Source organism: Symphalangus syndactylus, chromosome 8 (assembly GCF_028878055.3).
Source record: "Symphalangus syndactylus isolate Jambi chromosome 8, NHGRI_mSymSyn1-v2.1_pri, whole genome shotgun sequence".
Taxonomy (NCBI): domain Eukaryota; kingdom Metazoa; phylum Chordata; class Mammalia; order Primates; family Hylobatidae; genus Symphalangus; species Symphalangus syndactylus.
The window spans coordinates 127,519,893-127,533,738 of NC_072430.2; the positions used below are offsets into that span (position 1 = coordinate 127,519,893).

The window sequence follows — 13,846 nt, forward strand, 5'->3', positions numbered from 1 at the left end:
AGAATTCTGAAGGTTATAGAAGATAGTTTTATACTTACTTTAATTCTATATAGATCAATTGGGACATTAAACCATGTCACTGAGCAATATTGTCTACCTTCCTTTCCTGAACTTGAATTTCACTAAATATCTGCAAGGGATTTGAACTCAGTAGCCTCTTTATTTTGGATAGTTTAGCATGAATTAGACCATTTTAATATGTGATGGTCATTTAAAATTTGTATTAATGTTACTGTAAATTTCTAACTGGACATTTTAGTAGAGATTGTAGTTTCAAGGGCTTTTTGTCAACCCATAGAAGGTTCTGCACGGTTATTATAGTTGTCATGGGGCATAAGAAATATAGCACAATTTTATTCTTTCTGTGTCATCTGAAGTGAATTAGAGTTTATGAAATTTTAGGGCAAAAATTTAAGGATGAAGGTTTTTAGCATTCTGTGAAATGAAAATAAAATTGAGTAGGACTGCTATAGGGAATAGTCTATGTTGGTAAAGTGCTTTGATGACGTGAAGGCAGTAAGCATTTCATCCATTAGAATCATGATAGTTGATATCCTCCTTTTCAGAATCTCATTTCGAAGTCTTTTTTCACATCAGTTGAATTTATTAATCTTGACATTTTTAACTGATTTTAAAAGGAAATCACACAAGTAATATGTTTATTATTAAAAACTGTAAGCAATGTAGGAGCATCTAAGTAAACAGGAAACTCCTATGTTACCCTGGTTCTTTTGCTAGGGATTATCCCTTATTTTCATAGAGTGTATCTTTCCAGATGCTTTGTTTGCGTATCCAAGATTGCCATCTTTTAATGAAGTAGGTGTGATGGAAAAAGGAATATACTTTGTCCACTTTAATAGTACGCCTCGCTTTGTTTTAGACATATCTGTGCCTACGTCTCTTTGAGGGATATACATGATCAAATTAAGAGTGCTTTTGAAGTGACTAAGTAAACCCATTGTAACACAGTACTCCTCTACAAATTTCTTTTAGTAGTTAATGGGTTATGGGAACTACAAACTTTGAATTCTTAGCTAAGAATGCATCAAGAGAGTTTAGTAGATTTACAGTAAAATTGAAATTGCAAAGAAATTATGGCATATTAAATGATAGATTTTAAATAGGAAGACATTTATAGAAATGACTAATTACTGTTGAGGATCAGCTAGGTTTGGGTAGGTGAAGAAGTGGTTTTGGAGCTTCAGTGCATTTATATGTGCTCAGTAGGGTACTTAGGATATTTGAGAAGGGGAAAGGCCGTCAAACTGATGTGGGAGGGCGGTGCACAGGGAAGAAGTACTATGGTACAGTGACAAAGATAACTTTGTCATAATTTTGCCTAAAAAGAGAAATAAGACTCATAATCATGTTATATAGGTTAACTGTGCGATGAAGTAAAGGGAATGTCATGAACTACTTGGGAAGCCCAGTGTCTTGAATCCCGAAACTTAGAACTCAACCTTTTCACGTTTGGGAATTGCTTATGTTCAGAAGTCCCATGATTTAAGAGATAATGTAAAAATGGAAGTTAATTCACATTTGTAGATGTCCTTTGTGCGATTGTCGGATTGAAACATTTTAAACTTCTTAAAAAATGTAGGGAAGCAAATTTGGATTTGTATGTGAAAGTGACCTAGATGAGAAGTATGGAGGAGACAGAGACAGCAGCAAGTTTGCTCCTCCCTTGGTTTCAGAGGAAAATGTTTTTTAAGAGTTGGGCCAGATATTTCTCAAGCTACTTAAGGTGGATTCCTCTTTTCTGTGTCTTCTGTTTTTTAAGTGTAGTCTGGTTTTTGAGCACTTGCAGAAAAGCTGCAGAAGCCAGGAAATGACACAGCAGAGAATGGAGGTGATGAGAGGGAAGACAACTGGTGATCTTAGTAGCTTTGATTTTGAAACGTGTTGTTCAGGAATAGCTTTTTTTAGTGGTAAAATAATTGGGAATTTGTAGGAAGAAGAAAATATGTTGTAAAGAATTTAAAGATAAAAAAGCGAGTAATATTTGAATACAACACAAGACTCTTGACTAAAGGAAGTAATTGGATGTTTAAACCTCATTTTTAGCTACTTAACCTTTACATAGTACAAATGAAGGCAATATGTTAATTGTGATGCAGGTTATTTATTCTGTATATTTCCACAACATACTTATAAGTTCTAATTATATGTTATTTGCCTTTTCTTAACTTTGTTTTTTTAGCTGGTCCATGCAAACTGCAGATAAGAAACTGGGCTTTTGGGGGTGGGAAGGGGAATGGAGGAAGAGAAAAGGAAACATCTAAGTAATCTTACGGAATGATATATAAGTCATTGAAATTAAAGAAAATATATTCTGGGTAGACTTAGCTTGCAAAATTATTTTAAGCTGTTGTAGCTCTTATAAATGGAATAAGCATTTTAACATCATCTTGAAAATCTCCAGAAACTTTAATTATTTTACATTCACAAAGGTTAAACATAACCAGAAGAGCTGTCTTCTCTCAAATACGCATACTTCGTTCATTGTATTTACTTTTGCTAACTTTTTTTTTTTGTATGTTTGGAACTGTTATATTTTTCCTCTGGCCTTTGAATTTTCTTTATTTTTTATTTCACCCTGGGGGAAAGAGAGGTAGGTAGGTTTGTTTGTTTGTTTATTTTTGAGACAGAGTCTTGGTCTGTGGCCCAGGCTGAGGTGCAGTGGCGCGATCTTGGCTCACTGCAACCTCTGCCTCCCAGACTCTGGTGATTCTTGTGTCTCAGCCTCCCAAGTAGCTGGGATTACAGGTGCGTACCACCACACCTGGCTAATTTTTATATTTTTTTAGTAGAGACGGGGTTTCTCCATGTTGGCCAGGCTGACCTTGGACTCCTGGCCTCAAGTGATCTGCCCACTTCAGCCTCCCAAAGTGTTGGGATTACAGGCGTGAGCCTTTGTACCTGGCCGAAAAGAGGTATATTTAAAAGTGAATTTGTTACTTCAACTAACACAACCTTCACTTAAAAATTAGGCTGTCTGTTCACTCTCCTTAGTACAGGTTCATGTAATGCCAAATGTAGTACGTAGCTGGATTGAGTTGGAATGATGAAGATCCTCAAATATTCATGAGCCAGGTTGATGTCATTAAGTAATCTAATAGTTCATGTTCTCCTGAAATAATTGTATAGCTGGCTTTCTCATTAATCATTTTGTAGGAAATGACTGGAATAAATAAGGAGTCGTACTAAAAGAGTAAAGAATCCTATTCAGTATTGTCTTAATCAATTTTGGGAACCCTAGGCATCAGTAGAATATAGTCTTAAAATTGATCTAGTTGAACTGCATCAATATTAATGGTGAGCAAATTAAGATTTGGTGACCTGCTCAAGATCTCTTAGTAATTGGCAGCAGAGCTCAGTCTAGTCTAGTGTATGTGTTTAGGCACATATGCATTTGTGTATATGTATTTAAAATCCCTTGCCTGATTTCTGTTTCCTGTTGATTTTTATCTAGAAGAGGGATAAAAGCTGTTTTTTAAGAAATAATGGGTCTTGAGCAGTTTTGGGGACGTCGAGGGGACTGTATTTATAGTTCAAGGAGAGTACTCAAGAGTCCTGCTGTTATTTCCGCCATCATACTAATAGGACTGAAACAGTTTTAAAATTACACTGAATAACTGAAACTTAAAAAGTTGGCTTTGTTAAACTGCTTTTTCATTTAGATATATTCATGGGAAAGACTTGCTATAATAAATGTTCCTGCCTCCCTCCTTTCCAATATATATCTTTAATGCCAACATTTCATTTTCTGAGGTTAAAATAAATATAGGCTTAATAGTTTTCTTAAAAATAAAATACCAAATTATTATTTCCTCATAAAACTTCCTAGTTGTAAAGTGGAACTTTATCTAATCCAGATAGTTATATGACTAAACCTTCTAATAATGTTTTTAATTGATTTCCTGTCCAGAATCTTTTTGACAATTTTATTTTTGTATTAAGGAAGTTCTTGCATGGATTAATGATATTGATTTCAGCCCTGTAGTCATTGCGATGTCATACATTGCAACTGTGTGGTCATAGTTGAAATCTTTGAAGTTGTTGAAAGATTGTGTTAGTAGTTGAGGATTTGGAGAGGAAAAATTCTTTGTCTTTACTAAATACATAAGAACCACTGTATTACACATAATAAGTTAGTTTGTGTGTTGTTGATATTTGTAAGAATTTAAAACAACTTTCCTACTTTTAGGTCTGCTTTTTTGGGGAGGGAGGCAGCAGGATATATAGTAAATAAATGTTTTAAAACCATTCTCTTGAACTAGGTATGTATTTTTATCATGTGTTTAGCTTTGGATGCCTGAGAAGCAAACATGTTTGTGAGAACCAGGGTGCCCCTCTAAAAAGAAACTCTTTCCTGATAGTGAATAATAGTCTCTGATTGCACTTTGCATTATAACTCTGAGAGACTAATTCTGGGTAGGAAATAGTTCTTTCTGCCCTTCTTGACCCTGGTTTCCTATTTCATAATACATGATTTGCGTCATTCATCTGGGACTCTTACAGTCTCTGTAGAATGTGTATGACTGTCACCTAACTTTTGTGGAAAGGAGAATCTCAAAAGTAGTGTATTAAAGGGCACTTCTTTCTCCCCAACAATAAGGTATTAACCATAGAGTTTATTAAGAGAGTATGGGGGCATTGAAAAGTTTGGACATGCCTTGGAGAGACATGTAGGTTAATATCCTACCTTACCTGCTAGCTGTAAGTGCCTTTGGGCGCAATCTGTTTGAAATTGGGTTTTGTGAGAATTAAATGAGATAATATAAAAAGTTCCCTTCACTGTGCTTGTTTGCCTGCACTCAGAATTGTTTCCTATTTATTGCAAGCTTGGTGAAAAATTCCAGCCACATTTCATACTAGCAAATACGGATTCCTTGATATCCAGCATTATGCAAGCCACTCATTTATACTTCATTAGAGATAAAATGCTAAGCCATATTATTATTATTGTTATTTGCAGATATGAACAGTTGTATAGTATTGGTGCCTGAGTGTGGTAGGCCGAAAGAAAAATACAGAGGAGGAAATCAGATTGAGTGGTGGGCAGGATTAACCGAGAAGTAAATTGTGGCATGTCAAGATGCACCGTCTGCAGTATTTTCTCCTTTTCTGTCCTCTGTTCCCCCTGTCCTCATCCTCTGCTGCCTTTGACTTTGTGGGAGCATTTCTAAATGTTGGGGCTCTCTGCCTGCTCTGCAGGTTGAGTTTTCAGGTTCCTTTTCATGATGATGGTGGATGTGAGGGGCATAAAATGTCTGCTTGCTCTATTAGTAGAATGTGAATATAATACCATTGTTGACTTCTTCCCTCCTGTAGACATTGCACATGCCTTAGATTCTGAGGGTGACTTCCGTTTTCTTTGTTCAGTCCACGAGTTTTGTGGAGGTTAATTTCACAGGTCTGCCAATTTTGGGTTGAGGTACCATGTTGTATCTCTCCTGCGCCTAAGACATTCCTGAAACCGCAGATCTAAGCAGGTAGAACCATTTGATACATTAGTCTGAAAGTGATCCCTGTGGCAGCCTACTTTTTTCCTGTTTTTCTCTTAGGAAAACACGTCATGTCTGATGGAAGCTTTTCTTCCTTCTCTCTTTTCTCTTTTTTCCTTCTCTCCTTTTCTCTCCTCCCCCTTCCCCCTCTTTCCACCTCCTTTCTCTCTCCTTCCCTTCCCTCCTCTCCTCATCCCTCCTCTGCCTCTTCTCACCTCACGGGGTTGTTTCTTCTCACAGGGTGTCTTTCTTTCTGACTTTGTCTTTTCACAAAGTCTTGCTCTGTTGCTCAGGCTGGAGTGCTTTGGTGTGATCATGGCACACCACAGCCTCAACCTCTGGGCTCGAGAGATCCTCCCACCTCAGCCTCCTTTGTAGCTGGGACTACAGTCATGAGCCGCCGCTCCTGGCAGGAAGCTTTCATATGAGCATTTGTAGCAATTTTTGTTTTGAAAACTTGGGAGCTGTTACAGGGCATTTGACTATGATATTAATAATATTCTTTAATAGCAATTTTTAAGATAAAATTTTATTTTAACATCCACTTCATACCCTTTGGAAGTATATCATTTGAAAGTGATTTCCTGGCTGGTGGTTAAGCTCCATTACTTTACTTACATTTGTTTCATAACACGAGATCTGAATGACACAAAATCCTGTCTGGTCTCCTTTTCCTCCACTCTTTCCAAGTCACCTGTGTTCTTTCTCTCAAATAATAGAGGTCATACAGAGATCTTCCTTATGCTTGATCATTATGATTTAAAACAATTGCTAATTAAAATATAAGATGTAAATAACAATTTGATATAATGCAACTGACCATTTGCATAGAACATTTTAAAAACACATTTCAAGTGTTTGAACCTAGCTATTTATCACACAATTTTATATTTCAAGATTTTGTTTGCTCGTCTTTATTTTATAGGTAGTAATAGGTCATTTTCTTTTAATGCTGTTAAACTTAATTCATCTCGTTATTTTAATTAGCAGTTCTGAGCGTTTAGTGAAGTTGGGAGTTGTTAAATTCTTCATGGTGAAAGATTAATGGACTTAGACCTGCGTTTAAATACTTAGGGATAATTTCTTAAAAACCTTGACTTGCCTATATCTTTTTCTATAGTCAGGCATGAAGCCAGGCATTCCCTTGTATACATTCTTTTCAGTTGGCAAGGTATCATAGAAGTTCTTCTAGGTCAATGCATGTACGTGTAGCTTGCTTTTAGTGGCTGCATAATAGTCTATTCAATGGGTATATATGTTTTTCAGGCATTCTTTGATTAATGAATCTTTAGATCATTTTCTATTTTTGTTTTTTGCCACTGAAACAGTACTGCCATGTCTTTCAGGTGTGTGTGTGTGTGTGTATGTGTGTCCAAGTTTTATCTTAAGACTATATTACTACTAGTTGCAGTTAACTACTCATCCCCAAATCTGTAAATATGTCTTCCTGTGACCCTGACACTACTCTGTCGTGATTCTTAGTGATTTCAATATCCTTCTGACACTGTGGTCTTATTATTTGATACTCCAACCTGCCTTTGCTACTCCTTTTCCATGACCATTCATTCTCCCACTCTCCTAGATGACTATTTTATGCTTTCTCCTTAATTTTCTGATACCTTCCTTTCTGCCTCCCTCCCATCCAATGATTTTGCTTCTTGTTACTCTGAGAAAATGGAAGCACCCGGAAGAAAATCTTGTACAAGCTCCTATTCCCGCACATCTGTGTCCCTGTTTCTCCCACCCTCTCTCCTCCTCCAGGGTGTGGCTCTCTTCTGCATAATACTTTCCTCTGCTGGTTCATAGCCATCAGTCTGCAGACAAGCTCTACTATTAATGTTTAAAACAAAAGAATCTCTTTTGTCCTGGCCTGTTACCATTTCTTTGTTCTTTAGAACTCTTTCTACTTACTGTCTTTCTGCCCTTTCTTGAACCCTCTTCAGTTGAGCTTTGGTCCTTAACACTTAAGCTCTTTTCAAGTTTAAGGTCAGTGGAGACCTTCACATTATCAAATCCAGTATTTAACTCGCAGGCTTCCTCTTTTATTTCCTCTTTTTTGGCTTCCCTATTCATACTCTCTGCCCATTTTCCTTGTGTTGCTTGACTTTTATTTTAATTTATAGGCGCTCTTTGTGTATTTTGTCACCATTTTTTCCTGGACGCTTGTTTTCTTTTTGATTCTTTTAAAGTTGTGTTTCATCATACAGAAATGTTAAATCCTCTGGATTTTGTAGGAGAATAAATCTGTAAGAATCAACGAGAATTTTGAAAAATGTGGGTAGTGAAGGTCTTATCAGATATTTAAAGCAGTAGTTCTCAAGCATTAGTGTACAAAAACCCGCATGGTTGCAATTTAAAAATGAAACTGCCACAGGAGTTTTCAATTTTTAGGTATTGGGGCAGTAAGGAAGATAGGGAGGCATATCTGAGGAATCTTCATTTTAAATAACCTCTAAGGTAATTCTGATAGGATTGGTCCATGGGCCACATTTAAGAAACATTGCACTTTGGGAGGCCGAGGTGGGCGGATCACGAGGTCAGGAGATCGAGACCATCCTGGCTAACACAGTGAAACCCCGTCTCTACTAAAAATACAAAAACAAAATTAGCTGGGCGTGGTGGCAGGCGCCTGTAGTCCCAGCTACTTGGGAGGCTGAGGCAGGAGAATGGCGTGAACCCAGGAGGCAGAGCTTGCAGTGAGCCGAGATCGCGCCACTGCACTCCAGCCTGGGCAAAAGAGTGAGACTCCGTCTCAAAAAACAAAAACAAACAAAAAACAAACAAAGCAAAACAAAACAAAAAGAAACATTGCTGTAAATTTGTATTTGGTATAAAGGGGTATTAGCAAAGCAGTAGGCAAATACATGGCAGGAACAGAATGGTGTTTAGAAACACATCCAAGTGTGAATGAGAAATTATTAATGAAGAGGACATTTTGTTTATTTGAGAAAAGAGTGGTTTATTTAAAAATGCTTTAGGCAGTTTATCTGAGAGGAAAGAATTTAGCTTTCACCATCATACAATATAGAAAAATAAACTCTGTTGAATTAAAGATTAGATGTAAAAATTAGGTAAACACGAGGAAAAATACAGGAGACCAATAGTTTAACCTTTGGATAGCTGAGGCCTTTTAAAACTAGGTCGGAAACCTAGAAGCTGTGAAAGAAAGATTGACAGATTTAGCTGTTCAAGTTTACTTTTACTTTTGAAAGATAACATGGTGAAATCCCGTCTCTACTAAAAAATACAAAAATTAGCTGGGCGTGGTGGCAGGCGCCTGTTGTCCCAGCTGCTCAGGAGGCTGAGGCAGGAGAATCGCTTGAACCTGGGAGGCGGAGCTTGGAGTGAGCCGAGATCGCGCCACTGCTCTCCAGCCAGGCAACGGAGCGAGACTCCGTCTCAAAAAAGAATAAAAATAAATAAATAAATAAGTAAAAAGAGAAAGATAATGTTACAGGACAGAGGTCCTGATCTAGACCTGAAGGGAAGGTTCTTGGATCTTGTGCAAGAAAGAATTCAGGGCGAGTCCATAGTGCAAAGTAGAGGCAAGTTTATTAAGAACATAAAGTGGCGAAAGAACAGCTACTCCGTAGACAGAGTAAGGATACTCCTGAAAGAAGAGGAATGCGCCCACCCTAGGTACAGTGCTGGTATAGATGGGAAGATGTGCTCTGCTACAGGGTTTGTGATAAAGGAATAATTACTATATTTTGCAAAAATGAATGTTATCTTTAAAGCAAAATTAGGAATGCCTTTGTTCTCCAGGTATCGGGATATCTGGACACTCCCAAGTCTGGGTCTGTTTTTTAAACATTATTAATTTGTTCCCTTAACTGGAAACACCCAGAGGCTCGGAATGCCTAATTTTCTGGGAATGTAGCCCAGCAAGTCCCAGCCTCATCTTCCTAGCCCTAACCAAAGATGGAGTCACTCTGGTTCAAACACCTCTGACAATAATACTCATTCTAAGGTGTAGCAACATAAAGTATCTATGACTAGTTCTAAAGATTTTTTAGAGCCACCTAGCAAATAAGATGCAGTTGTCTAAATTTGTTACTTTACTTAATTTATCTAGAACATTTTAGAAAAATTAAATGGCTTAGGCCGGGCGCGGTGGCTCACGCTTGTAATCTCAGCACTTTGGGAGGCCAAGGCGGGCGGATCACGAGGTCAGGAGATCGAGACCATGGTGAAACCCCGTCTCTACTAAAAATACAAAAAAAAAAAAAATTAGCCGGGCGTGGTGGCGGGCGCCTGTAGTCCCAGCCACTCGGAGAGGCTGAGGCAGGAGAATGGCATGAACCCGGGAGGCGGAGCTTGCAGTGAGCCAAGATTGCACCACTGCACTCCAGCCTGGGTGACAGAGCGAGACTCCATCTCAAAAAAAAAAAAAAAAAGAAAAATTAAATGGCTTAATTGAATGTGGCTGGTATCACTAGGCTGCATTTGATGCCCTTGAATACTTGCTCTGTGGCTCTCCCCTCCCTTGGCTTTTGCAACATTGTCCTCTCCAGTTTCTCCTTTATTGGTTTCCTCAGTGGTACTTTCCCCTTCTCGGCCCCGTGGATTGGTTTCTTTTCAAAGTTTTCTGTCCTTGAGCTTGATCTTGTAGATTTCCTATGCGTTCTGTGTGGGCATTCTCATCCTTCTCTTTATGGCTCCAAAATGTATGCCTCTAGCTCTGGCCTCTCTTAAGTTTCACAGTTTATGTATATTTGGATGACTCACAGGAATCTTAAACCCGTGTTTTCAAGACTGTATTTATTTTCTTTCTACCAACCATCCAACCACTGACCACCTATTTCACTTCTTGTATTTCTGTCTTGGTGGAAGGCACCAAGATCATTTTCTCTCCTTGTATTGTTACAGCTCTAATTCATGACTTAATTCTGTATTGTATTCAGATACAGAATTAGTTGTTGGGAAGGACTGGGGGAACAGCTGTAACATTTGCCACCCTCAGAAGCTGCTGGTCCTGTGTCACACCACCTTAGCCTCTTGATCAACGAAGGTAAAGAATTATTTTCACTGATTTTTATCTAATTTCTTTGCCTCTAGTTTCTGCTGCCTTCACATTGTGTACATATAGTTATTTTCTAAACCTGCATTTGTGTACATTAGAATGCAAACTAAGTTCTTTTCAAAGGGCACAACAGTTCAACTTCGTTTCCTTCCGGCCCTGCTCTTCTGGTTTGTTTTTTGTTTCTTGAACAAAAGACAAACGTTTTGGTGCTTGGTCAATCTGTGCGGTGCCATCACTTCTAAAGCTCCATCGCTACTCCCACTTCCCTACACCATCCTCACTTGTCCTCAAGCCTTTTAAGATCACAAAAAATTGCCATTTGATCTAAGAAGGTTTCTCAGAAAATGCCAGAACTAGTCTCTACCTTTTACTGTACTCTTCCTGAAGCACCATTTACACTTGATGATGAATACTTACCTTTAGGTTGTATGATCCATTTGAGTTAACTTTTTGTATGGTGTAAGGAAGGGTTACAGCTTCATTCTTTTGCTTGTTAGTTATTTCAGTACTATTTGTTGAAAAGACTGTTCTTTCCCCATTAAATTTTCTCACCACCCCATTGAAATTCAGTTGTCCATAATATAAGGATTTATTTCTGGATTCTTAAGTTGACTCCATTGATCTATTTGTCTGTGCTTTTGCCAGTACCACACCGTCTTAATTACTTTTCTTTTGTAGTAAATTTTAAAATTAAGACATACAAGTCATCCAAGTTTGTTCTTCTTTTTCAAGATTGTTTGGCTGTTCTGGGTGCTTTTAATATCCATGTGAATTTTAAAATCAGCTTACTTATTTCTGTCTAAAAGCCAGGTTTTATACAGCTGAGATCTTTTTTAAGCTAACCTTAGATTTAATGAACTAGTTATTTAGGTCCAGAAGAAAAGGCCGGGCATGGTGGCTCACGCCTGTAATCCCAGCACTTTGGGAGGCCGAGGTAGGTGGATCACAAGGTCAAGGGATCGAGACCATCCTGGCCAACATGGTGAAACCTCATCTTTACTAAAAATACAAAAATTAGCTGGGTGTGGTGGAGCACGCCTGTAGTCTCAGCTGCTTGGGAGGCTGAGACAGGAGAATCACTTGAACCCGGAGGCGAAGGTTGTGGTGAGCCGAGATTGCGCCACTGCACTCCAGCCTTGGGTGACAGAGTGAGACTCGATCTCAAAAAAAAAAAAAAAATTGAACTTAAGTATTGTTGAGGTAGCAAATATTCTATCATCTGAAACCTCAGTGGTAAACACAATACCCAAATTTAACATATTTTTGCTACTTGTTAAATACATGGGTGTAAATATATTCACTTAAGTAAACTAAGTGGACAAAATTAGATAACAGGTCTTTTTTCATATCCAGCTTATTTAACTTGATACACTTTCCAGCTTTGAACATAATTGCAAATTTTTATAATCTTGTAAGATAATGTTACATAATTCAACTTGTCAGTATTATTCTAGTGCTATTAGCTATATTAATTACATAAGGACACTGGTGTAAGGGGACTCAAAAATTCACAGGTTTGGGTAGAAAATGAGAACTAGACAGTGATTTCATCACTATAACGTTAGTTGTTACTTAGCATCCCCTAATGCTAATGTATGGCGGATCCCTGTAGCCATAAATTGCATTCTGGGCTTTAAGGGATTAAAATATAATTCAAATCCTTCAATAAAATCATACCATTCACACCATTACCTTTGAAAATAAATACTTGGAATTCTTTTTTTTTTTTTTTGAGACGGAGTCTTGCTCTGTTGCCCAGGCTGGAGTGCAGTGGTGCAATCTCGGCTAATTGCAAGCTCTGCCTCCCGGGTTCACGCCATTCTCCTGCCTCAGCCTCTCCCAGTAGCTGGGACTACAGGCGCCCGCCACCACGCCCAGCTAATTTTTTGTATTTTTAGTAGAGATGGGGTTTCACCGTGGTCTCGATCTCCTGACCTCGTGATCCGCCCGCCTCGGCCTCCCAAGGTGCTGGGATTACAAGCGTGAGCCACTGCGCCCGGCAATACTTGGAATTCTAGTACATACCTTAGATCTCGTTTGTACATGCCATTCAATTTATTGTAATGCTTTTAAAAAGATATTGATGCAGGATTCTTGCTCCTTAGTTCAGCTAAATCCAGGTTCTTGTCTCATGACCAGAAAAAAATTAGGCGTGTGGACACATTGAAGGATGAGGAGGGCGGAATTTATTAAGCAAAAGGAAAGCTCAGCAAAGAGAGGCGTCCTGCAGGCAGGTTTCCACCTCACAAATTGAATACCAGGGCCACCACACAGGAGCTGAAGGGTGCAGACTCCTCCTCTGCATAAGGCACAAATTCCTGGTGGCTCCACCCCAGGGCATTATTCAGAAAGAATCAATCAGGAAACGGTGGGCAAACTGGGGCAGACTTTCTCCCTCTGGGTCACGGGTTTCAACCTGGACCAGCAGTCCAGTCTTTCAGCCTTCAGGTTGCTTTAGGCTTGAAGGTGAGGTTTCACCGGGGACCCTACCCTATCTGCCTAGGTATTTGTCTGCCTCCAGCCTCTATCAATATGGTACTACAAATATAACACAGAAGGAAGAAAAAAAAGTTAAATCACACCTTAGGAAGTTACAGTCTAGTAGCATCAGTAAAAGTGGTACTGTATTAGTCATGGCATGAAATACACGTAAAATCGAAGGTTGATTTTCTTTTTTTTTTGAGACGAGGTCTGACTTTGTGGCCCAGGCCGGAGTGCAGTGGCATGATCTCGACTTACCGCACTTTTCATCTCCTGGTCTCAAGCCATCCTCCCACTTCATTCCGCCTCTTGAGTAGCTGGTACTACAGGTGTGTGCCACCATACCTGGCTGATTTTTGTAGTTTTTGTAGAGACAGGGCTTCGTCATGTTTCCCAGGCTGGTCTCAAACTTCTGAGCTCAAGTGATCCATTTGTCCTCGCCTCCCAAAGTCCTGGGATTACAGTTGTGAGCCACCATGCTGGCCTGTTTTTCAATTATTGATTGCTTTCAAGTTGGAAAGTGCATTGTGAAACACTCAAAGATGTTGCTGGGATTATTGAGTACTTTTGATACTATATAAATAAATGACAGAGTAATACCATAGTTATATGATTGGAACTCAAGAAATATTAAATGATAGGATTGAGAAAAGTTATATGAGTCATTTGTCCAGAATTTATAAATTTTTTTTCTGTATACCAATGGAATAAATTTAAACTATATATATTCTCTGAAATAGTCTTCCAATTTGCCCAACATGCTTGCTCTCCTGGCTAGGTATTAGCTAAAAATTAACAAAAACAGTCTTTTCCCCTATTACTGTGTGGTAAAGAT

The 13,846-nt window shown here is 38.6% G+C and overlaps 1 protein-coding gene across 3 annotated transcripts in view; it reads left to right on the top strand.

Annotated features, from left to right (window-relative positions):
• The window catches only part of ACSL3 (acyl-CoA synthetase long chain family member 3), an 82,390-nt gene that overhangs the window by 28,174 nt on the left and 40,370 nt on the right, over positions 1-13,846 (top strand). The gene's annotated exons all lie outside the window — the stretch shown is intronic.